Below are 27913 nucleotides of genomic sequence, written 5' to 3'. Positions count from 1 at the left end.
TGATGTGTGGCTAAAATGTTCAAAATGTATAATAAAAAAAAATGAAAAACATAGCGTTTCTACATTCTACAACAAATTTGTTTCAGCAAACAATAGGGTATCATCACTGTATTCTAAGGGAACCTTCATCGATTGGTAAACTTCGATATTTTTCTAAAACAAACTTCAAAAAGAATACACTTGATAGTGTTTGTCCGGTGAGAATTTTCAGTTATGTGAGGCTTATCCTAGGTCTGTCGACACATCCGATTACTTTCCTTTTGTGGTTCTCAAGAGTTGGCAGGTATGTCATCAATATAATGAAAATACGAAAAATAAACTTGTGTTATAAAGATAGAAAAAAGTAAAAATACTGAACTCCGATGAAAATTCAAAACGGAAAGTCCATAATCAAATGGTGAAGTCAAAAGCACAAACACATAAAACTAATGGATACTCCTGACTTGGTACGGGGCATTTTCTTATGTTGAAGATGGTGGTTTGGTCCTGGTTTTATAGCTACCTAAACTATATATTTTCTTCAAAATATCAGCAAACAGGAAGATGACTTGATAAGATCAAAATTTTCATCGAAAACTGGATTCATGTAAATAATACCGGTTCAAACATAACCAGTGGATCGTTATTCGATGTAGAGTCAAAATAACCTCGACTTATTTCACTGATGTAAATACATTAATTAATGTGCACAGATGATTTTTTCTGGAATAATTGGGATACCTCTATTTAAGTGTCACTGCCTATTGACGCGGAAGTATAATATTGGTCAGTTAACCAATATGTGATAGGAAATTCGGGTACTCTGTCAAGTTACAGCAACTTATAAAAAGTAAAATTAAACTTACAATTGTTGCAATTTGAGGGAAAAAGTTATTGTGATATTTTTCTTGGTATATGTCAGGCACAGATTACCTTAGCTGTATTTGGAAACTTTTAAAACTTTTAGGAATTTTTGTCTTCAATGGCTCTTTAACTTCATATTTTATTTGGCCTTTTTAACTTTTTTGGATTCGAGCGTCACTGATGAGTCTTTTGTAGACGAAACGTCTGGCGTATATACTAAATTTAGTCCTGGTATCTATGATGAGTTTATTTACGATAAAACATTTCCTTTTCTTCCAAACATTGCAGTTATTTGCCAGAGTCGATAGTCTACTCTGTACAGCCTGAACTGACATAGAAAATCAATGATTTTTTTCAATTTTGTACTTTACCATTTTTATCCAATTTAATTGGAAATTTGTACCTTTTGCTATAAATATCTTTTCGTACTAGGAAGAACATGGTTCGTAACTTTTATGTTATTTGTACTGTTGAATTAATTGTACGTACCGATGCATGATTGACTTGATGATCTTCGATTATTTATACATATGTTTTGCGCTGTTGAAGCTTTGATATATTTATTGCGCATTTACTAGAAGCATATTATAATTTGTTGCTACATCCATTTACTTATCCTTTCAGAGATCCAAAATAATTAATATTCTATTATCGAAACTTTATGATGCATTCCAACTCCGTACTATTAGCTCGGCATACACTTTAAGTGTTCATTTAATTAAACTAAAATTGACATAACCTAAAGTTGTTCAGTTACCGTGAGTTTAGGACTAAAAATACCTATACATTTATCTCAGGGAGCTACATGAGATTGTAAGTGGGAGGGGGTCGGATTGAATATTTCGTCCTGCCTTTTCGGTGTCTGCTTGTTTTGTTTTTTTTAGGATTTCCGGACTTTTTTTACATAAATTGTCATCCTACTTTTTTTTGCAATGTTGCTCATCCTGCCTTTTTTTGCAATGTTGCTCATCCTGCCTATTTTGTTTTGCAATGTTGCTCATTCTGACTTTTTTTTTTGCAATGTTGCTTATCCTGCCTTTTTTTTTGCAATGTTGCTCATCCTGCCTATTTTTTTGCAATGTTGCTCATCCTGACTTTTTTTTTGCAATGTTGCTTATCCTGCCTTTTTTTTGCCATGTTCCTCATCCTGACTTTTTTTTTGCAATGTTGCTCATCCTGCCTTTTTTTTTGCAATGTTGCTCATCCTGACTTTTTTTTTGCAATGTTGCTCATCCTGACTTTTTTTTTTGCAATGTTGCTTATCCTGCCTTTTTTTTTGCCATGTTGCTCATCCTGACTTTTTTTTTGCAATGTTGCTCATCCTGCCTTTTTTTTTGCAATGTTGCTCATCCTGACTTTTTTTTTGCAATGTTGCTCATCCTGACTTTTTTTTGCAATGTTGCTCATCCTGACCTTTTTTTACTCATTACTCCTGTCCTACTTTTTTATTCAAATTTCATTCCCCATTTAAATTAAATGGTTGCTCACTTATTCTGAAAAGAAAAAGGCATGACACTAAACTCTAAACACTATGATTTCAATGATCACTAAAACTGAAGAAAGTATTTATTGAGCAGTAAAAAAATTATGTACTGTAAGTGCACAATCACAAGTTGTCCTTGAACAAAACAGTAATAAATCAGAAAATAAACAACAGTTAAAATATTCAAGGAGATTTTAAACATTAAATATCTTAAAAAAAAGCACTAAGCTAAATGGTGTAAAATATGTTATAACCTGATAAATTATCACATGCATGGAGAAGAACGCTACCTTGTGACGTATGCACACGCGCTGCAGTGATGCTTACAAATGTAATTCTAATGCAATTATTTTGTATCAATGGTTCTGATTGGATGACAGTTAGCGTAAAATCATCTATCTCCTTGTCTGTAACTAAGGAAGCCGACATTTTGAATTGCTGAATGTATTGACATGTAATTTCTACAATAATAAGCCAAAAAACTCACTTGTTGTAGCTAAAAATCTTCTTTTTATCAAATTTAATTACATTCTGAAGCGGCACAAAAGCCAGCCAACGCCCGGTGTTTATGTTTGACGCCGGAAGCATACCTATGACGTCACCTAGTGTAGGGATCAAAGAAGTTAACATATTTTCGCGGATTTTTCTTTAATGAAGATTTTACACTAAAATAATGATTGAAATTTAATTATGAACTTGTTTTGCATTAGAATAGAGATAACTGTATCGTATTTGAAGCTTTGCGGACGCCCATCGGTAGTTTTACTGTCGCAAATACCCGTTTACCTGTCTCCGCTCCGCGTCGCCAGGTAAACTAAATTTGCGACAGTAAAACTACCGATGGACGTCCTTAAAGCTTCAAATACAATACAGTTATCTCTTAAATAGCATTACAAATTGGAGTATTTAAATTAAATATAGACAAATTATTAACACAAAATTACTAAACAAGCAAAATGTACGTTCTCCGATGAGATTTGATAATTGCTATTTTAAATCAACCTGAATGTGTGATTTCTACGTGATAGCATCTTGCTAGCCTTTTTGAAAATAACCTATTTAATTCTAATGTTTAAAAATAATTAACGCATCATACAGAATTTGTTTCAATCTAAATGCCCTTAATCTGAGCCTTAAACGTCAAAAGTTTGGAATGCCAACACACTCAAACCCCAAAAATTAATAAAATAGAAAAACAAATGGGACAACACAAAATTACAGGACGAAAAGCGTCATCATGATCTGAAACAATAATAGCTGAGGGTCTGAATCGGGCCTACAGAATACCAAAAAAATGAATAATTCTTTGGAAAGTTGGTTCCAAAAAAAAAATGGATATAAGAAAAGGATATAAAGTTGAAAAATATAGGACAAAAAAGAATAAAAGCAATACAGAAAAATGGAGTGCTGAAATTTATTGCATAGAGAATAATATAACATATACAGAAAAATTATCTAAGAATACATGGATGTCATTAATTCGTAGTTTTACTCTCTGTTACTCGACATATAGCTCGACCAATTATCAAGTATTGACTTATGTTATCGTGAACCATATAGCCACAATGATAGAATAATATAACATCAATGTCTATAACCATTGCCAAAAGCACTTGTTGTGAGAATATAAAATTTCAATCATATACCTTACTATGTACTTACACAAGGATATAACTTTGAAAATAAAATACATTTAAAGGAATGTAAAGACTAGTTTACGGTTATCAACTGATATTGTAGTGAACCAGTCGTGTCAAAAACATATAAAATGAATATAAGACATGATTCATACAATTTACATAAAAGGTCAGATGATGGTCGTTTCATTTATAAAAGAGGACTTCTACATAGAGTTGTCAACAAGGACAAAGACATTAAAAACAACAAGACCACTCATAAGTTGTCCATGATTTAGAATTGGTCCAGTGATAAGTGTCGATTAATGCTTTTTCTCATTCTCTTGAAATGAAATTCATGACATAAAACAAAAGCAAGAACATGTAGAGCTAGTCATAAAGGATCTGTTATTGTCATCAACAATGAAATGTTATATTTCTCAAACATTGTTAGTTCTAAACAGAAATCTCTAATGGAGTAAAAAAAGACTAGTTTTTGTATTTTTCATCAGTCCACATCTTTTTTTAAAAAGGAGGAGCTGATAAAGTTAAAAAATGTCAAAAAAGGATAACCCAAAACCTGTACTATATATTATGTTTGTGATTATATCTTTAAGACAACGACATTGTCAATGTCTTTTTTTTTTGTTTCAGTAAAGATGTTTGCGCAGGATTACTACACGTATCAATATAAACTGACAATGTCATGGTAAAAATTCAAATCCATGAGGAGACAAAAATAAATCTACAAAACACAGCATAAAGACTGAACAACAAGAACCAAACAAGAAACCAATAGTGATATCAGGTGGTTGGTGAGGTTAAACAGACAGTTGCTCCTGTGATTACGTATGTAGTGATAAGTCTCCTTTGCTGTTGTTACAATAACAAATTGTATATATACGAATAATTTCCGAAATTTAAAAAAATTGTTAAAGAATTTTTTCTACTTAGGAAATGATTTTATAGCATATTATCTACTATGAATACAGATAAAAGAAGAAGATAAAAAGAAAAGAAATATACCAAAGTCCTTTTAACAAAAGTACTCTAAGCGCAGTTTCGCTTGTCCTTGACCTTAACAGCAATTAATCTGCAATAAACAAAAGTTGAAAAATTCAAGGCGATTGAAAACATAAAATATTTTATTAAAGTATTGAACTATTGTCATAGCGTAAACTTCTGTAATTTTGTTTTTCATTTTGTATTTCTTTACTGTACATATATATAACAAAAATCAATTGCTCATATTTGAAAATGATAATGTATGTTTAATGGTGTATGAAACGTTAATAATGAATAAATTACCACATGTAAACTGATGAACAGTATTGCTGACGTAGGACACGCGCTGCTGTAAACTGAAAGTGGTAAAAGCATTTAAGAGTTTTATATTGAAAACCACATAAAAAGTTTATCAAACAAATTTTGCCAGGCAGGCAAAGGGCTCTACCGTTCTTCTAAATAATAGTTATTGCTATCATAAATAATGATTAATAATGCTACAAATATAAACATAAAAAACATGTGTATAAATGGTAATGTAACCTCAGATGGAGATGGACCTCATTTTCTCAATTTTATGTTTTCATACGCTTCAAAGAAAACAAAATCAAAATTAATTTCGCAAACATGTAAAACAGAAGTCAAGACTTAATAATTGTCAAATAATTTTTTCACTCAATTCCAGTTGTCAGCTATTAAACTAAAGAAATCTTTGTATAACTAAGCAAATGAGTTTCTTTTATGTTATCTACTCAAAATATAATATATCATACGGAAAGATAAATAGGAAAGAAATATTGATGTACTATGGATTCATTTATTTTCGTGGGTATCAATATTCGTGGATTGCAGAAAACTTGTATATTCGTGGATATTTGATTTCGTGGTTTTGCCAATCTCTGTAAACAAGCCTATTGAAAATATGATATTCGTTGAACATTTAATTTCGTGGTTCTTCTATTCCCACGAAACCCACGAAAATTGGTATCCAACGAATAATGATAAATCCACAGTACAGTAAAACTTCTTTAAACCGAACCTCTTCGGGACTTAAAGGACTATGTTTGGTTTTGGCCGATGTCCGGTTTTATAAGGTTCAAAAAGCACATAATTTGATATGACAGTGCTTACGAACATGTTTGGTTTATACAGGTTTTCGGTTTATTCAGGATTCGGTTTAGTAAGGTTTCATTGTAACTATATCAAAGTTCTTTTAAAAGCATTATTTTTACATAATGTACTCTAAGTGCACCTTCACTTGTCCTTGAACAAAACAGCAACAAATCTGCAATAAACAAAAGTTGAAAAATTCAAGGAGATTGAAAACATAAAATAGTTTCACGCATTGAGATACATGTAATAGTGTAAACGTTTGTAATTGCATTTTTATTTCCTTTTTACACTTCTGTTTAAAGAATCAATTGCTAATATTTGAAAATGATAATGTATGTTTAATGATGTATGGTATGTTATTAAAGGATAAATTACCACATGCTAAGAGAGTAACACTTATTGGGACTTATTAACACACGCTGTCGTGAACTTTACAACTGGAAAATAGGATTACAAACTGTAGTAATGAAACTGGGATTTGATATAACATACAGACAAATTGTATTATCAAAAAACGTTTTATAAGACTGGTAAAATGTACAACCGTCCTTCAAACAGATTTGATTATTGATATTTGTAATAGAAATGTATGTGTGATATACCGGTGATAGAAATGCGATTTTACTATGGAATTATCAAAAGTTAAAGACAATGACGCATTTGATGTAACCGAAGAACTTTTTTGTAACCTTGAAGTTTGAAAGCCATCTTAGAACCAAGAAAAATAAATTAAAACAATATAGGCAAACATAGATGACCGTATGTTCTATACATTAGCTAGTAATAGGTTAATCACTAGCCTCTAAAAAAATCCAAAGTACTAGTAAACTAAAGAACGAGGATACTCTCGAATAGTAAGCAGTCTCGAATAAGATAAATTTCAAACTACACATGTTTTCAGGAAAAACAATAAGAAAAAAGGATTCAGGACGGCAATGACTTACAAATTCTATGAGTGATAATCACTTAACACTTATGAATACTTATTTTTACCCTGAACTCCTTTTCTTTCATCCCTAAGGCTGCAGAGTAAAGCCAAGTATTCCCAATTGCATTTTACAGTGTGTTCTGTTTTTTTAACTGCAAAAACACATTCCCATGTTAGGGGAAGGGTAAATCATACACATTCATGTTTATCACCGGCACCCATGTTATGAATAAAGGCAACAGTAGTATACCGCTCAAAACTTGTAAATCTATGGACAAAAAACAAAATTGGGGTAACAAACTAAAACTGAGGGAAACGCTTTAAATATAAGAGGAGAACAACGACACAACATTAAAATGTAACATACACAGAAACGGAGTAAGCATTAGACAAAATCCGATGAGAATAACAAATATAACATTATGAGCCTGACGTAAGTCACAAACCAGTAATCTAGTGATGGTTGTTACAGAGTGTCTGCCTAAACTTTGTTATCAAAAATCAGGCTGCTGGTCTACTCTTTCGAGTTGTTTCGCCGTTTGTCATCTCAGGGACCTTTGTATTATAAGTTATATGGTTCGCTACTGACCCCATATGGATCCATAGAGGGTTAGTAAAATCCATAGGGGGTGAGGCCGGAGGCCGAGTCCCCTATGAATTTTATTCACCCTCTATGGATCCGTATGGGTGTCAGTAGTTAACCGTATAACGAATTTATCGGACGCTGGACTTTTTCTGCGACGTTTTGTTGAAAAATAAACAATGAAACACAACAACATTAATAGATGACGTCGCCATTAACGCGTCATGAACCCCATATGAAACTTACTAACCCCATACGGTCTCATAGGGGGTCACGACGTGACGGCATTTAACCAATCACAACGTGATAATTCATCTGTGGTTTTGATAACTTACTATACCGTATTCTTTTGCTCATCGATGAAGGTCGTACAGTAACTCAAAGATTACCAGTCCGATGAACAATTCTTAATGTACAGTACAGGGATAAAAACTTAAAGCTTAGATAAACGATATTAACGAGAAGGGTCAAGAAGTAGAACCGAAAAATAGATAAACAACACATTGTTTTCATACAGTTGAAATTAACAGCTTTCAAAATTGATTTTTCTAATTATTCAGGCTAATAAAATTTCATTGATGAAAAAGAATTCTACAGGATCAATTTCAGATCACAAATACTCTTTGCACTTAAAGGGGAAAGGACAAAAACATAACATTAAAATATCACATCAATGTTTTGTGGTAATATGATATAATTATTCTTATATTTTTCAAATCACCTTCATGCTTAAAAATTATTGTACCAATTTAAGTTAAAACTTTTTAATTCATTTATAGAAATAAACACATTAACAGAGGCGGATTTAGGGGGGCCGGGCCCCCCTTTTTGGGAAAACATTTGGTTGCTTATATATTGAATCACTGAAGCGTGACTAGAGCGGGCCCCCTCTTAGGTCAGTTAGTGGGCCCCACTTATGAAAATTTCTGGATCCGCTACTGATTAACTCTCTCACAATTAATAAACACATAAATCATATTCAATTAAAATGTTGATGTGATCTTTATCATATGACATTGCAATATATACAATAGATAAATCGAAATAAACATATTATAAGTAATAAATAAGTTGTTAACCTTATCATCGATGTCATACTAAAATGACAACTAATGTCTTTATATTGATTTGAAAATAAGGGTTATCAGAGGCGGATCCTGGGTTTGAAAAATAGTGTGTGTGGCTGAAACGTTGAAATTGTAAAAAAAAGACCGAAAACATAGCGTTTCTACATTTTACAACAATAAAATGTTTTTCAGCAACCACTTTACATTAACGTATCATCAAGGTCTTTTAAAGGAAACGTCATCGATTGTTTTACTGTGATATTTGTCTAAAACAAACTTCAGAAAGTATATATTTATTAGTCAGTGTGTTTGTCCGTTGGGATTTTTCAGTAATGGGATCCTTATCCTAGGCCTGTCGACGCATTCGGTCACCTTCCTCTTGTGGTTCTCAAGAGTTGGCAGGTATGGCATCAATATGATAAAAATAGGGAAAAAAATTCAAGATAGAAACAATCGTTTTTCTTCAATTTACCAGCAAACCGTATGATGACATAATGTAGTTAATACCGGTTTGAGCATTAGCCGTTGATTGAAACTCGAAACTTATTTCACTGCTGTACATATGATACTAATAAATATGCACAGATCCTGTTTTTCCCGAATAACTGGAATAATTCTATTTTAATGTCACATCCTTTTGACTCCGGAAGATATATTTTTGTTCAACGAGTAACTTAGTTAATATTTGGTAGGAGATTATGGACCTCGGTGAAGTCAGAGCAACTAAAAAAAAGTAAAATCAAACTTACAATTATTGCAATTTGAGGGTAAAGGTTAACGTTATATGTTTTTCTATATACATGTACATCTACGACAAAATCATAAGAAAACATTCCATTTTCTTCCCTAAATTGCGCCGATTTTCAAAAGTCAGTATTTTTTCTAAATAGTCCATCTGTAAACTCTGAACTGACATTGAAAATCTATTCCTTTATATATAAGGCCTTTCCATATTTATCCAATTTTATTGTGATTTGTACCTTTTGCTATAAATATCTTTTCGTACAAGGAAGAACATGGCTCGTAACTTTTATTTTATTTGTACTGTTGAATTAATTGTACGTACCGATGCATGATTGACTTGATGATCTTCGATTATATATAAATATGTTTTGCGCTGTTGAAGCTTTGATATATTTATTGCGCATTTACTAGAAGCATTATATAATTTGTTGCTACATCCATTTACTTATCCTTTCAGGGATCCAAAATAATGATCATTCTATTATCGAAACTTTATGATGCATTCCAACTTCGTACTATTAGCCCGGCATACACTTTAAGTGTTCATTTAATTAAACTAAAATTGACATAACCTAAAGTTGTTCAGTTACCGTGAGTTTAGGACTAACACTACCTATACATTTATCTTAGGCAGCTACATGAGATTGTAAGTATGAGGGGGTCGGATTGAATATTTCGTCCTGCCTTTTCGGTGTTTGCTTGTTTTGTCAGGTCAGGTTTTCCTGACTTTTTTTTACATAAATTGTCATCCTGCCTTTTTTTTTTTTGCAATGTTGCTCATCCTGCCTTTGTTTTGCAATGTTGCTCATTCTGCCTTTTTTTTTTGCAATGTTGCTCATCCTGACTTTTTTGCAATGTTGCTCATCCTGCCTTTTTATTTGCAATGATGCTCATCCTGCCTTTTTGTTTTGAAATGTTGCTCATCCTGACTTTTTTTTTGCAATGTTGCTCATCCTGACTTTTTGTTTTGCAATGTTGTTCATCCTGACTTTTTTTTTTGCAATGTTGTTCATCCTGACTTTTTTTTTTGCAATGTTGCTCCTGTCCTACTTTTTTATTCAAATTTCATCCCCCATTAAAATTAAATGGTTGCTCCCTTATTCTGAAAAGAAAAAGGCATGACACTAAACTCTAAACACTATGATTTCAATGATCACTAACACTGAAGAAAGTATTTGTTGAGCAGTAAAAATATTCAATTTGAGAAAATATAAATGAGCGTTTAAAATTTGGAAATTGGGAATATATCAAAGAGACAACAAACCGAACAAAGGGCAGAAAACAGGCGACGACTACCAATGGGTCTTCAACATAGCGAGAAAACCCGCACTCGGTTGCGGGTTTTAGCTATCCCATAAACAAATTCTGGACTAGTTCAGGGTAGACACCACAACATATAAATGAGCTAAAAACATATAGGACTAGCAAAGGCCATAGGTTCAAGACTTTAGACAGTCACAAAAATGCGGCGATGTTAAATACCATACAGTCTTCAAGAATAGACCGGTTTGACAAAAGTAATAAAAGAAAAAAATTATTAAATTCTAAATTTTTTCATTAACAAAACCACAGTTTTTTACTGGTAGTTGTTTATAAAATGAACCAGGTTTCTTCTCCTTTCCGTCGCCTCTGTTAACTCATGGAAGTGCACCCGAGAGTAGAAGGTCTTTAATTCGATACACTTCCGAATCAAACCAAAGAACTCAAAATAGCACTGTCTGCTTCTGTGCTTATCACTTGGAATTAAAGGTAACAATATTCACAGCTTAAGTCGGAATTCCGTTTCCGGGTAGGTCGATATACAGACTTAAACTATGATAACTATTACGTTAAAAATCCGGAATATCTTGTTGGTCTACTATGAAGAACGATGCATTCATTCAATATGTACTCGTCCTATTATGGATGTAATATTTGCCACTGGGCCATAACTATTTCATCATTAAACCATACCAATATTATTTGTTCTCGTGTATAAAACTATGAAACTTTAATCTAAACGAAATTCTATCAATCGTCAGCACGATTTTGTCGAACATAAATTGTTATAGTAAAATATCAGATAAATTGAGTTAGTCGTCTGTGTTCGTTTGAAGCTGTCGTTTTCTTTATGAACACCAAGTTTGTAAAACATACAAAAAGTACAAAAGTCTATTTGGAATCGTTGCATTTTAAGTAAATAATATGGTGTCAATAAATTAGAAGAAATGTATTGATCAACAATAAAGTAGCTATGCGTCCTAAAACTAGTTTCACAGATATTAAAGACATATTAGACTGCATTCATTCCTGTGAATACTTTAATTTTAACCTTGGCAGCTAATTGGTTTAGTGTACAAAGTTTAATTTCTCTTTCAAAACATCTAACAACTCTTTTATATATAAACGACAAAGACAACAATATCCCATGACATAGCAATACACCAACATTATCAAATATTGTATATCTATCAAGTTAACCAATAAATTATAGATTCTATGCCTTCATTTATATTAACCAGTTCGCAACCTTTAATTTTCAATTCTCAATTCATGATGTATTTTGCCAATAGGGATCAAATAGAGATTTAGTGATAACTATCTGTATACCCTGGGCCAGATATCGTGGATGACTTTAATATTTAAAAGATTTTTGACACCGGTAAGGTTAATGTATTTGTTGCTTGTAAGTGAAGGTGAAGTTTTAATTAGTAGTTTTGACTAAGTTTTATGTATATACGCGTTTTTCATTGAAAAAGAAATTAGTTTAGTTCATAAAGTAATTTGTCGATGTCATCTTATAATATTTTTTAGATGACAACTGCAAAACAGATATATATGATTGGTCATATGGACGGAGGGAAATTTCTTTACGAGCATGAATACATTTACGAAAAATCTAAAATGGACTATCGTAAACTATCATTTATGCCGTAAATCAATTATTGTGTTTATCGTCTGAGAGATTTTGTATGTGTTGCCCCAAGTCGGGAGCCTGTAATTTAGTGGTTATCGTTTAAGGGCGCCGAACTCTCCTTTATCCAGGGATAGTGGTGTGAGGACACAAACTAAAAACGCATTGTAATAACTAGTTGAATAGGCATCGACTCATTATATTGTTTCAAAGCACCAAAACAAAAATAAAAAAGACTGTGTTCAAGTCCCAGTGGCTCATTTTTTGCTCTTTGGTAATTTTTGGTCGGGTTTAACACATTTAACACATTCCTTTTTTTTCTTCTCAATTTTCTTCTATATTCATTATTGTATATATATACCCCACAATTCTGTAATTGATACGATATGTAGGTTAAATTATTATGATTAAGATATGATGTGACAATAATTATGCTATGGTGTTTGACTGTTTAATGTTAATATTTGATGTTTATATTTAATGTTCATATTTGACTCATTCTTTAAATTATTCAACATCAATTTATCATATTTTTACTAAAGAATCAATTTTAAGAAAAGTGATAAATATGAAGCTACATTCTATCTGAAATTTATATATTCATACAGATAAGGACACATTTATCAATTTTAATTAATTTTATGCTAATTCAAGTCGTAAGTAGTTCTACCCTTTTCATTTACCTACATAATCATCAAAATATTACAAAGTCCATGAATGAATAAACTACTGATTAACATCTTAGAAAGAGGTCTAGTCTACTTATTGTAAAAGACTTGAAATTTACGTTTTATATACTTGGTTAAAATCTTTGATACATTATGTTTTGTGGTTTTTTTTATTATTATTTTCGCTTTATAAATAAATATTGAACCTAAGAATTTAGAACTTCAATAAAGTTGAATATTATGTATATTTTAGACCGAAGTACTATTTCTATTGAGCTCTTAATCAACACAGACTCTTGAATTTTTATACTGCAGGATAAAAAAAAGTTTTGCTTTTCCATTTATTCTGTCGAAATAATTTCAAGCTAATGTAGGTTTAATGTTTTGATAGGAACCAATAAATACATAAGTTGGACGGCAAGATTTCACATTAGCAAATTGAGTTTGCATTAAGTAACTGAGAGTAATAATTGATACTATTTTTTTTATTATTGACGTTATTATATACCGTTATTATAGTATTCAGTGATATTCTTGTGCAGAATGTTTTGGGCGCTTTGTTATGCTTTATCATGTGCCATAGACTGATTAATAATAAAGTGGTATTTTTTAGACTTACAAAAACTAGTTTAATCCCCCTAAATATTCATGTGGCCATTCCAAGCCATGAATTTGGTCACTGGACGACGGATTGGCAGGATCGATTCTTCCAAACCAAAGAAAGAAAGTCACCGATCCGGTTTACATTGTTTTCATTACGTAATGAACTTTGTGAATCATTTTCAAGTTCTTGCTATCTGTAATATTGTAAATTATTAACATTGTCATCGACAATATATATAGATTAAAATGAATGCATTGTAAAAAAACTAATTAAACTTCAAATGTATGGAATTCGACATAACAACGTTTTGTATATTTTTACTATTTGTCTCAATACAAGCAGATCACTTGCTGGGAATATCAGAACGAAAAACAATTACAACAGATTGCCACCACTAACAAAGCCCTTAGACATGAGAGAGAAAATATAAAAAAATAAAAGATCGACACTTGGCATAAAAGCAACGAAAAAATTGACAAAAGACAATCTAACTGAAATCAAACATTGAGCCTGTTCTGATATTGTATGCATCATAGACATATCAGAAAAACAGGGACAAATTAGCGATTTAAAATTAAGTCTAATTATATTGGACAGAAGACAATCTAAACAACGCGAAGTAATTAATAAAGAAAGGTGAAAAATTCCTGAGGGATATTCGAACTCATAAAGTAACAGATAACACCGTGGCTAAAAAGTAAAACACAACCAGACAATCAATAGTACACAAAATACTACATAGAAAAATAAATATGAAGCAACACAAACTCAACAAAAAACGGGGGGGGGGGGGGGGGGGGGGCCTTCAAATTTCAGTTTCAACAAATAAATGGATAAAGACGGATTGGTTGTGCCAATAAATAAAGTATCCTCTAGTACTTCATAAATGTCATAATTGAAGCTCCAATTATTTTCATAGTTTTCGATTGCTACCTTTAAAAGGTTTTGAAAACATGTATACTGCATCACCAGATCAGAACGACTTATAAAAAGTAACGAAGAGCTTTTCAGATGTCTCAAGTGGTTAAAGAAATGACTATCTCGACATGATATGCTTTAGGTTGTCATGCAATTTCGTTCATATTGATGTATTTAAATACAACTGAATAAAGAAAAAATCGTTAAGTTAATATCAGGCATTCTGATACAGCCAATCATCTGTAATTTGTTTTGTGATAAAAATGTGCCTCAGAGAATTGAACTAGAGAAGTTTATATTTGCCAGGAGCGGGTCCAGTGCGAATGGGAGAGGAGGATCGCCCTGCGAATTATGAGATATAGGAGCATAGTATGGCGGTTCTTTTACCTATGAATTGTATCTGTTCCTTTATTGTTGGCGGCGACGATCTTAAACCATGCCTGTTTGCCATAAGTTAACATGAAACTTTTCTTCAACTTACTTTTGAAAATGGGCGAAAAGGCAAATGAAGAGCAACCTGGTACGCTTCTGTATTTGTACGAGTTATATCGAAAATGCATCTTAAAAACTTAAAAAGCTTTAGATGTCTTATATCGGATATAACCATGTTTTGTTTATTTTTTTACCATTTGTCTTAAAAAATACAAGCAGATGACATGTTCAGAATATCAGATAAAAACAATGTATATGAAAAAATGCAACCAATGACAAGGCCCTTATATGTCATGTAAACCTGGTTTGGGACAAAAATATAAAACAAAATACTGATCTCCCTACCATACTGCTAACCTGGAATACTGATTTATCAGCTGTATATTACTATGTACTGTGTAAATATCAATAGAAAAGGGTTTGCCACATAAGATCTACAATATGTACACAAAAACAACTAAAAAATTACTAAAGACAATATTAATAAAATTAAATATTGAGTCTGTTTTAATACGTCGTAAAAAGATTTAAAATTCTAATGACGTTAAACAAAAACAAATCTAAAAAAACTCGCTGTTATTGAAAGCTTCAAATCCCAATTCCAACAAGTTAATAGATAAAAACAGATTGTTGGGTGCATATTCTACAAATAAATAAACCAACATTTATCCTCAAGTACTTCTCAGATGTCATAATTGTCACTTGAATTATTTTAATAGTTTTCGATTGCTCCCTTTAAAAGATTTGAAAACATGTACACTGCATCAACAGATCATCTCCTAGATATAAAAAGCTTATAAAAAGTATTCAAGAGGTGTTCAGATGTCTCGAGTGGTCCATGAAAAGACTATCTCGACATGATATGTTTCATATTGTCATGAAATTTCATTTTAATTATCAAAATTGACGTTTAAGTAAAACTCAATAAAGCAGATATTTTGAAATTCAAAATCCTTGAGTTGGTATCAGGCATTCTGATACAGTCAATCATCTGTAATTTGTTTTTGTGACATTAATGTGCTTCAGTGAATAAATTGAACACCTAGAGAAGTTTCTTTTCTATAACTTAGTGTTCTTTATATTGGATTCTGTCGAACTTTCGAAATTTCTTTCATCCGAGCATCACTGGTTAGTCTTGTGTGGACGAAACGCACGTCTGGCGTATTAAATTTTAAACCTGGTACCTTTTGTTAGCAGTATTTCGTGTGTTTCTCTGTCCTATATGTTCTCCCATTTATTTGTATTGTAGTCTTATCATGTAATGTTGTCATTTTAATGTTATGTTTAACATTGCCATAAAAGCGAGAGGTTTGGCATGCCACAAAACCAGGTTCAACCCACCATTTTTTATCTTAAAATTTTAATGTTGTGTTTCTGTTGTGTTGTTGTTCTCTTATATTTGATGCGTTTCCCTCAGTTTAAGTTTACCCCGGATTTGTTTTTTTTTTTCTCAATCGATTTATGAGTTTCGATTAGCGGTATACTACTGTTGCCTTTATTTATGTTTGCCAGGAACGGGTTCAGTGCGAATGGGAGAGGAGAATCGCCCCTGCGAATTATGAGTTGGGAGCTTATTATGGCGGTTCTTTTACCTATGAATTGCATTTGTTCTCTTGTTTTAGGTGTCAGACCACCAATTACTCCCTCCAATTTAGAACGTATGTAAACGTAGCCCTACTCTGACACAAGATAGTGCTTTTGATGTCCTTGTTTACTTAAACTAACCAACAAATTTGCAGAAATGAAACTTTTGGTGAAAGAGAAATATATCTAGATCATTTTGAGCCAAAATTTACTTGTGTATAAGTTTGCATTAAAAATTGTGGATTAATGCGCTTCATAGTATACTAATTTTAGATTTCCAGAAAACCATTTTTTTTTGGAGTACCTCTGTTTGAAGGTCAGTTATTTTATTAGAAGGCTTTAAAGGTATGGTGAAAATTGGCATGTAGAATGCTGATACATGTACAATTAAGGATATACCTGGTTTCTATGAAGTTAAACTTAAGGTAAAATATTTAGAAAGCTGTGAAAATTGCAAAATTTGGTTGAACAGATAGGGATTTTTAATTGGTGGTCTGACACCTTTAGGTGGAGACGAAATGAAACCATGCCTGTTTGCCACCAGTTAATATAAAACTTTTCTTAAACTAACTTTTGAAAATGGGTGAAAAGGCAAATAGAGAGCATTATTTAAAAAATAAATTATTGTGGACTTTCGATGATAGCTAGAGTTCCATTTATCGAAGCCACAATCTGGTTGCTCAAATTAAATAAAAGTAGCAAGTTGTTGGGAGCCCACTAGAAGCTTGTCCATAACGTAGATTGTATACTTGGCACAAATCTAGATGAAAATGTGTGGCACATTAAAGATCGCTATATGTTAAGCAATGACATTATTGGTCACTTCATTTTACAAATATCCATTTTGTCCAACATTGTAAGCTTCTGTAATTGAGATATATCGAAAATGCATTTTAAAAACGTACAAAGCTTCATTTTTTTTTGTCTTAAAATGTGCAAGCAGATCATATGTTCAAAATATCAGATAAAAACAATGTACTGTGAAAGTACTTTTATTCGTGGGGTACCAATTTATTGTGGTTTTCGTGGATGACTTTATCCACGAATTTAAGTGTCCAACAAAATAAAACAACCATTGTCCAAATCAAGACATGGAAAGATCCCCATCGGTAGGTTTGACCACTGATATGATCTAGAGAATATATTGAGTACGCCAAATCTAAGAATACTTTAATGGCCGTCACAGAACTACAACCGCATGCAGGATTATACCCATTTCATCTTTAATAATCTAAACTGTACAACTTTTGATCCTTTAATTCTCATAAAAAATATTTTTTATCGATGAAAGTCAGATTTCCGGTTTTGATATGCTAGTATGATAAAGTGTTCATTTTATATCCTCATCGTTCTCATACTTATGGAAAAAAATAATTTCATGCTGGGCTTGATTTTGATAAGAATTATTTGACAATTCAAGATACGTTTATAGCATTTGTTTATGTTACTATTTTCAATAGGTGACATGTTTATGGCCTAATTAACACCTTTGATGGTCTTTAATCTGTTGATCACTTTATCATGGGTTAATAAGTGTTATCACTACGATTTACACGGGTCAATGTTTACTTTGCAATTTCCTTCAATCCAGACTATATGTAACCTTTGTTTCTAAAGGCTTTACTTTTTTAATTTTTTTTTTAGAATACTAAAATCCACGAATTTAAAAACCCACGAACATGTAAATATTGCTCAATCCACGAAAATTGATACCCACGAATTAAAGTACTTTCACAGTATATGAAAAAAAAAACCAACGACAAAGCCCCCAGATGACATGTAAACCTGTTTTGGGGCTAAAATACTAATATCCCTGACACCCTGCTACCCTTGAATAGTGATTTACCAGCATTATATTACTATGTACTTTGTAAATATCAGTTGAAAAGGGTTTGCCACATAAGATCGACAATATATACACAAAAACAACTAAAAAATTACTACAAATAATTTTATCAAAATTAAATATTGAGACTGTTCTGATACATCGTGCTTTAAGAATATTTTAGAACGGGGGCAATTAAAAAACTTTAATTTCTAATTACATTGAACAAAAGAAAAATCTTAAAACAACCTCGCAGTTTTTGAAAGCATTCAATCCCAATTCCAACACATAGATAGATAAAGACAGATTATTGGGTGCATATTCATAAAAAAACTAAACCAACCGTTATCCACATTACTTTTGAAATGTCATAATTGCCACTTCAATTATTTAAATTGTTTTCGATTGCTACCTTTAAAAGATATGAAAACATGTATACTGCATCAACAGATCATAAACAAGATAACAACAGCTTAAAAAAAGTAACGAAGAGCTGTTCTGATGTCTCGAGTAGTTAAAGAAAAGACAATCTCGACATGATATACTTTAGATTGTCATACAATTTCATTTTTATTATCAAAATTGACGTTTATGTATAACTCTATAAAGGAGGTTATAAAAAGTCAGCATCGTTGAGTTGGTATCAGAATTCTTAAGCATCCAATCACCCGTAATTTGTTTAGAGATAAAAGTATGCTCTAGATAATGAATTTAAAAACAACTAGTCTAGAGAAGTGTATTTTTCCAGGTGCAGATCCCGGGCGAAGGGAATGAGGGCGTTGGTATACTTTTAAATGGGATTTGTTCCTTTATTTTGAATCCGCGCTTGTTTGTCGTTAGTTTTTCTTGAATCTTTTCTTCAACTAACGTTGAAAATATTCTTTGAAAAGGCAAATATAAGCTATTTTAACAAATCAATGAATGAGGATTTTCAATAATATCCATCCATTGGACTGGAATTGCTTGTACATCTGTGTCACAGATGACCACTGAAGCCACAATCTGGTCTTCATTTTTGACTTCGTAATAAGAATTGTTTTAATCATATTTTTAAATTAGTAAGTTTATATGGGCCTTTAGTAGATGTGTCGCAGACGCTAGTACATTAACGAAGATTGTATAGTTGGCGCACGTCTAGATGAAAATGTCTAACAAAATCAAACTCACATCTATTTTAAGCAATGATGTAATTGTGCTTTTTACTTCACAAAAATACGTTTTGTTAAACCTTGTCTGCTACCGTTCATGTGCCATTTGTATCGAATATGCAATCTAACCTTCAGATGCAGCGTACTTAATGATTTTTCTTTATTTGAGAAAAATCGGAATAACCAAAAAATGTTGTGTGTTCATTTGTGGTCCAAGCCAAAACTAAATGTTCAAGCCTACCCATATATCTTACAACATTAACATAAGACAGGGATATAAAATGAATCTGAAAAAAACCGGAAGTACTTATTCAATATGTTTTGTTTTAATTTCAACAAATAAATAGATTGATAGATAACGACAGATTGTTGGGTACATATCTAACAAATAAATAAACCAACAGTTATCCTCAGTGCTACTCAAATGTCATACTTGTCACTTCAATTATTTTCATAGTTTTCGATTGCTACCTTTAAAAAGATTTGAAAACATGTAAACTGCACCAACAGATCATAAACAAGATAACAACAGCTTATAAAAAGTAACGAAGAGCTGTTTTGATACTTCGAGTGGTTAAAGAAAAGACATGATATGCTTTTAATTGACATGCAATTTTGTTTTATTACTGTCAAAATTGACGAATTTAAGTACAGCTCAATAAAGCAGGTTATAAAAAGTCGTTGAGTTGGTATCGTGCATTCTGATACACCTATCCGCCTGTAATTGTTTTTGAGACAGAAGTGTGCTCCAGGAACAGCGGTGACGTTGCTTTGATAAACTTGCAAATCAGCTTAGAAGAAACGTCGTTACCACTGTTTCGTAGTTCGTTCTGTTATGGCGCCAGTAAATATCAAGCCAGAATATTGTGAAATGCATTTGAACATCGATAAGATTTTAAGCCAAAAACTTTATTCCAATTCAGAGTCAGCACGTTTGGTCCCAATTCAAGTACAATTTGCAACTAACATTTTATATCTTCAGTTTGACCTTTATAGGTTGAAGTTTCTACTCGAGCCAAGCATGTTACCTGTAACATCACTGAAAATGTCTCCTGCATTCACAAACAGTATGGTAAACATGGCACCGCTGACATTTAAACATTTGTATAATTCATAAAAAGGTCTTCATTTTCTTTTAGTTGTCAGTCACATATAACAAATACCAATATTACCTGATAATTACCTGGAAATTGTGTATTGATTTGCTATCTCTCATAGCTTTGAAGTACACCGCCTTCATATCAGTGTTATAACGTGTCGACAACTTGTTTGTTTATGTCTACCATTTCATATTATGTCTAAAAGAAACATGTTTACCTAAGAATTATGTTTAATATTTTTGATCTGTAGCTATTGATCTTAAAACACCGAGATCGTTTTTATGAATTATACAGACTATTGAGAAAGTTTTAACGATTGAATAAAACAATTGCTACCATTAATTTATCTGTTATGTCGTATTTCCCTATAAAAATGCACTCTTTAAGTTGATTACATGGGTTTATAAAACCCGATAGCATGCTTTCATGACTGAACAATTCCCCTGCTACCCAACTTTAAGAATTGATGGAAAACGATTTTAAGTCAATTAATAAAATGTCTTTTGAAATTGCAAACTGTAGATCATTGCAATCATAATTTAAGACACAGTTTATTAATTCAGACACATTCATTTGTAGATGCACTTTTGAAAATATCCTCTACAGATTAACGTTCCAGCTCATTACACTGTACTATTATAAAAACAATTTAAATTTCTACTTTGATTGATTAGTTGATGTGTGTTTAACGCCACATGTATAACTATGGCTGTTTCGGGACTACTAGAAGTTTTTGGTGAAGGTAGCCTTAGTGCTCAAAGAGAACGACTGACATATGGCAACAAAATTGATTCCACCGAGAGTTTTTCGTTAAAAATGAGTGATGTTATTAAATTTGTATAAGAATGTTGGATTATACCTGTTTATGTCTGTGTTGTCATTGTTACGCAAATTAACATAATATACTGGATGAAAAAAGGAGACAATTAACAACTAAAATGTAAATGAAAACAAAGAATAAAATGACTAGGGATAAAAATACAAATTTAGATGTCCAATAGCGCTACACATGAACTAAACATGCTATCAACACGAACATTACAAAATTAACCGAAACTGAGTGATACGGTAGGGTAAATATTCGGTGAGGAGTCACATTTTACAATTTCATTTTTTATATAAACTCTATAACGTCTAACATCGTCTATAGCCGTGTTTTATTGTCTTTCAGTACGAAACCATATATTTCTGAGTGTATAAGTGTAAGTGTGTTTGAATCAAAATGAGTTTGTTTGCTTTTTTATATACATTATGGAAATAAAAAATAAAGAAGCCATTATTAAAACTATTTTTTTAATGTTCAACTGAAGTACATTTAATAAGTATTTTTAGGCGTTTATCTAGGTTTATTGAAATTTATCAGGCTTTTAACAGTAGAATACTGTTTCCATCTAAATAAATAGACAATTGTTTTTTTTTCTACTCACAATATGTTATTTGTAAATATGAACATTAACTTTAAAACAGTTAATATTTAATTATTACCTTTCATTAGTACTATACTTATACAAAACTATAAACGCCTTTTTTTTCAAAAGCAGCCCACGATCTTCTATCAATGATTTAATTTTTTTCTGTGAAAATGATTAAATAAAACATTTGTGGCTTTAGATGGGGTATACATTGAAAAAATGTAGTTCATATCGAATGGTTCGACTTGTATTTTTATAAATTAACTAGCTGTGCGCACTGTTTATATTATAAAAAATGACTGACGAGAAAGGTGAATAAAAGTTATTTGAAATATAATATAAGAAACTATCACTTAAAAAAAGAAGAACAGTTGAACTATTTTCTAGAATTCGAAATGAATCGGCAATACTTTCTCTTACGTCTTGATTGATTATTTATTGTTTAGCGCCACTTGCGACACTATTCGTTATTTTGTGGCGGTCAAGTTTGTTTTGGTGGAGAAGCCAGGGAGTTCGATAGAAAAACTAACAAGCAAAGTCAAATAAAATTGAAATTGGCCGCTCGTCCGAGGTTCGAACTCGAAATCTCAGTGTTGACAGGCTAGTGATACAGTAGCTAAACTACTTAACGATAAACCACCGAGGCTCTCTAACTATTCGTAAAAAAAAATTAAGAGGGAAACAAGGAAACAATTGTATTGTATTATAATAACTAATAAATGTATTTATTACAAGTTGAATTGTTTTAATGTTTGTACATCAAAACCCGGGATTTAAAAGAGACAGAAGGGTATCATTGATTTTATATCTTATAACTGAATAGTTCATTTTCCTGGGCAATGTCATTGATTTAATTTCATCAAAAGCTTTGAAGTTTACCGTACTATATCATAGGTGTCAACTTAAAGAGCTGAATATTTATCTAAGAATTAGATGGATATTTTTGTCTATTTATCTATCGATTTGAATATATCTTTTTAAAATAGAAACAAAACAGTTTCAGCACTAAATGTGAGCTCTACAAATACATTTCATACATCACTACCTTAGTTTAGAGTAATTTCTCTATCAGAAAAAATAACCCGGACTTCGGAATTTATATTTTTTTGTACAGGTTTTCTCCTCAGTGGTAGGACATCCTGGTACTCAGCAGGGGAAGAGAAAAGTAAAAAGGAATGAATTCCAGATTTTAGTCAGTATAATTATTTTTATGTAACTCAAAGATACATACTAAAACCTATATCCATTTTGTAATTTTTGTTTTAGATCTTTACGATGCATGGTTTCAAACAAAACAAAAATAATCACAACTATCTGCGTAGGCCATGTTAGAGCAATTGACAGAAGTCTGTGGTAAATGCAGACTAGATCCTAGGAAAAACGTGTACATTAAACTTAAATCACTTTACGGGTTTAACAACCAGCATGCAGTTTAAGTTATCACCAGAATCACACTGCTGATAAAGGTACTGGTACACTAACGTTCAGCGACATCATAGACTTACTAATTACAAATCTAATTCATTTTAATAAGGCTTTTGATACAGAATATGAGTATTCCTAAACATTTATGCACAAATAACGGAAACACGAAATAATTTCGGATCTTGTTTTGTTTAGGTTCTTTATTTACATGTAACTTTGCTTTTTAAAGAAGTTGTATTTGGTATAATTTTTCGAAATATTTTATTCGGCTTTGCAACTTTTTCGATTCCACCGCAACAGATTAGTCTCTGTACACAAAACGCGCGTCTGACATACCAAGTTATCATCGTAGTATCTTTGGAGAGTTTTTACCATCGTCAAACGGAAATATAAGGCTTTTAATATTCAGTTGATCACACAAAATTCCTAAACGAACAGGACATAAACCGAAATCAAAAGAGCAGTTCTTGTACTGTTATTCTTCATCGCAAAGTTAGACCGAGGCCTCATACGTCACTATCACATCGAAAATATTATCATTCAATTACTATCGGTTTATTTACGTGTGAAAATCTATTGTACTTTTTTAACTTTAATTACGTTTCTCAGAAAACATAAAAAAAATTAGTTAGTAGTCTCTCCTATAAAAAATGTCCACCCACCTTTTATAATATTGTGGAACCTCTACAATCACGGATATCTTTAATATGCTTGATATCATTCAATTACTAATAGTTATCAAAGGTACCAGGATTATAATTTAGTACGCCAGACGCGCGTTTCGTCTACATAAGACTCATCAGTGACGTTCATATCAAAATATTTATAAAGCCAAACAAGTACAAAGTTGAAGAGCATTGAGAATCCAAAATTCCAAAAAGTTGTGCCAAATACGGCTAAGGTAATCTATGCCTGGGATAAGAAAATCCTTAGTTTTTCGAAAAATTCAAACTTTTGTAAACGGTAAATTTATAAAAATGACCACATTATTGATATTCATGTCAACACCGAAGTGTTGACTACTGGGCTGGTGATACCCTCGGGGACGAAACGTCCACCAGCAGTGGCATCGACCCAGTGGTGTAAATAGTTATCAAAGGTACCGGGATTATAATTTAGTACGCCAGACGCGCGTTTCGTCTACATAAGACTCATCAGTGACGCTCATATCAAAATATTTATAAAGCCAAACAAGTACAAAGTTGAAGAGCATTGAGAATCCAAAATTCCAAAAAGTTGTGCCAAATACGGCTAAGGTAATCTATGCCTGGGATAAGAAAATCCTTAGTTTTTCGAAAAATTCAAACTTTTGTAAACGGTAAATTTATAAAAATGACCACATTATTGATATTCATGTCAACACCGAAGTGTTGACTACTGGGCTGGTGATACCCTCGGGGACGAAACGTCCACCAGCAGTGGCATCGACCCAGTGGTGTAAATAGTTATCAAAGGTACCAGGATTATAATTTAGTACGCCAGACGCGCGTTTCGTCTACATAAGACTCATCAGTGACGCTCATATCAAAATATTTATAAAGCCAAACAAGTACAAAGTTGAAGAGCATTGAGAATCCAAAATTCCAAAAAGTTGTGCCAAATACGGCTAAGGTAATCTATGCCTGGGATAAGAAAATCCTTAGTTTTTCGAAAAATTCAAACTTTTGTAAACGGTAAATTTATAAAAATGACCACATTATTGATATTCATGTCAACACCGAAGTGTTGACTACTGGGCTGGTGATACCCTCGGGGACGAAACTGCCACCAGCAGTGGCATCGACCCAGTGGTGTAAATAGTTATCAAAGGTACCAGGATTATAATTTAGTACGCCAGACGCGCGTTTCGTCTACATAAGACTCATCAGTGACGCTCATATCAAAATATTTATAAAGCCAAACAAGTACAAAGTTGAAGAGCATTGAGAATCCAAAATTCCAAAAAGTTGTGCCAAATACGGCTAAGGTAATCTATGCCTGGGATAAGAAAATCCTTAGTTTTTCGAAAAATTCAAACTTTTGTAAACGGTAAATTTATAAAAATGACCACATTATTGATATTCATGTCAACACCGAAGTGTTGACTACTGGGCTGGTGATACCCTCGGGGACGAAACGTCCACCAGCAGTGGCATCGACCCAGTGGTGTAAATAGTTATCAAAGGTACCAGGATTATAATTTAGTACGCCAGACGCGCGTTTCGTCTACATAAGACTCATCAGTGACGCTCATATCAAAATATTTATAAAGCCAAACAAGTACAAAGTTGAAGAGCATTGAGAATCCAAAATTCCAAAAAGTTGTGCCAAATACGGCTAAGGTAATCTATGCCTGGGATAAGAAAATCCTTAGTTTTTCGAAAAATTCAAACTTTTGTAAACGGTAAATTTATAAAAATGACCACATTATTGATATTCATGTCAACACCGAAGTGTTGACTAAACGATGAAAAGCGTTAAAATTATATTGCATTTAAATTTGACTCTTATCAACATTTTTTCCAAGATGTACTTTTAGATTACTTGAGGGAATGTAACAAATATTAGTAATCAAGAAATTAAAAGTTACACTAGGTTTTTGGGGGTTCATGTTGCTTAGTCTTCTATGCAGTGTTTTTGTCTATTCGCTGTTTTTATTTTCTGTCATGTTTTGCGGGGTTTTCTTCGAATCATGATTTTCATAAATTGTTTATTCTGGCTTTTTTTTAAATTGTGAATTAATTACTTTTCCATTAACATTTTCTCTTTTTTAAAATTATATATTCGTTTTATGGTGTTTTTGTCATTATGAAAACTAAGAAAATAGTACAACAGACCAGAAAAGAAAAGAACAACTCATTGATTTTATATCTTGTTCATATATACGTATACACAATAACATACACAAATATCTATATACATATATTTGTATACATGTCTCTGTTATAAGCAAGTTTATTCATTTCCTTGCATCGGTACATCTTTTTAGAAGTACCATGTATATGTGACCGACTCCGATGTTAAATTGAAATAAGAAGATGTGGTTTGAGTGCCAATGAGACAACTCTCCATTCAAGTCACAATGTGTAAAGGGAATCAAAGGCTAAATAATTATAGATTAAAGTACGGCCTTCAAATAAAGGCAAACAGTATTGTACCTCTGTTCAAAGTTTATAAATCGATTGAAAGGTTACAAACTAAAACCGAGGGAAACATATGATCCGCTATAAGCGGAAAACAATGGAACAACACGGAGCAAAATGTCTGCCACTTACGCACATTTTATCGGTAGTCCTTCACAGAACCTACCTAATTAATTTATTCTCCTCTGATATTTTACCAATTATTTGCCGATTAAACGACTTCATGTCTTGGATTTCATTTAGTTTTCTTTGCATCTTATGATTCCGCGCTTATCTTATAGTGAGAAGTTTTAGATAGCTATGCAACCAAGTTAAATTCAGCATTTTCTATATCAGAAAATGCATGTACCAAGTAGTAATATGACAGTTATTCATCATTCGTTTCATGTTTTTGAACTTCTGATTTCACAATTTGATTACGGACTTTCCGTTTTGAATTTTCTTCAAAGATCCGTTTTGTTGTTATTTTACAATTTATCATCTTGTTTTCACCTATATATTTAAGACAATCTATATTTATAGTTTGTATAACCATTTATCACAGATAGTTCAACACACAAGTAATTGTTTATTAATGTCATGTTTCTTGGACGTTGTCATTCGGAACATAGACTTGGTTTTTATTTGACGAAATATGTTGAAAAATAAGGTTTCTGGCATTATTTCATTCTTATATAATTCATTTGTTTGGTTTTGAGCATTTTTAAATAAAACTCAATTCAATTGAACGTTTCACTTGTTAACAAGATGCAAACACGTGGATATCATTTCAGTTATAAATGTTAGTATACATATGTTATTATCAGTTTTCCCGTTTGAATGGTATTATACAAATCCTTTTTTGGGGCTCTTTATAGCCTTCTGTACGGTGTGATACGAGCCTACGTGTTGAAGACCATACTGTGACCAATAATGGTTTACTTTTATAAATTGTGACTTGGATGGAGAATTGTCTCATTGGCACTCATACCACGTCTTCTAAATATCAGGAACGCAGGAATTAGCATGTATATCGATACTTTATATTTTTGAGCAGCTTACTGAGAAGTATTTTAATCACTTATCTCGCCTTCCTTTAGATTTACATTTATATGTATAAAAGAGTCACTAGATACAACACAAAAGAGACTACAAAATACAGCATAAAAAGTCACCAAATAAGGCATACAAGGGTTTCCTAATATAGCATAAAAGAGTAATCAAATACAAAATAAACGAGCAAACAAATACCAATTAAGGGAGCTACCATTTGATTTTTATGGGGGGGCTAGGATGAAAAATTTTGTCCTGCATTTTTTTTTAGTTGTAATCTCTGTCCTGCCTTTTTATTTTGAACTCTATTCGGTCCTGCCTTTTTTTTATTAGTTTATCCTGACTTTTTTTACCTAAATTGTCATCCT

Source organism: Mytilus galloprovincialis, chromosome 12, assembly GCF_965363235.1.
Source record: "Mytilus galloprovincialis chromosome 12, xbMytGall1.hap1.1, whole genome shotgun sequence".
Lineage (NCBI taxonomy): Eukaryota > Metazoa > Mollusca > Bivalvia > Mytilida > Mytilidae > Mytilus > Mytilus galloprovincialis.
The sequence above is the reverse complement of the archived record's forward strand: the minus strand, read 5'-3'. Positions refer to the sequence as shown.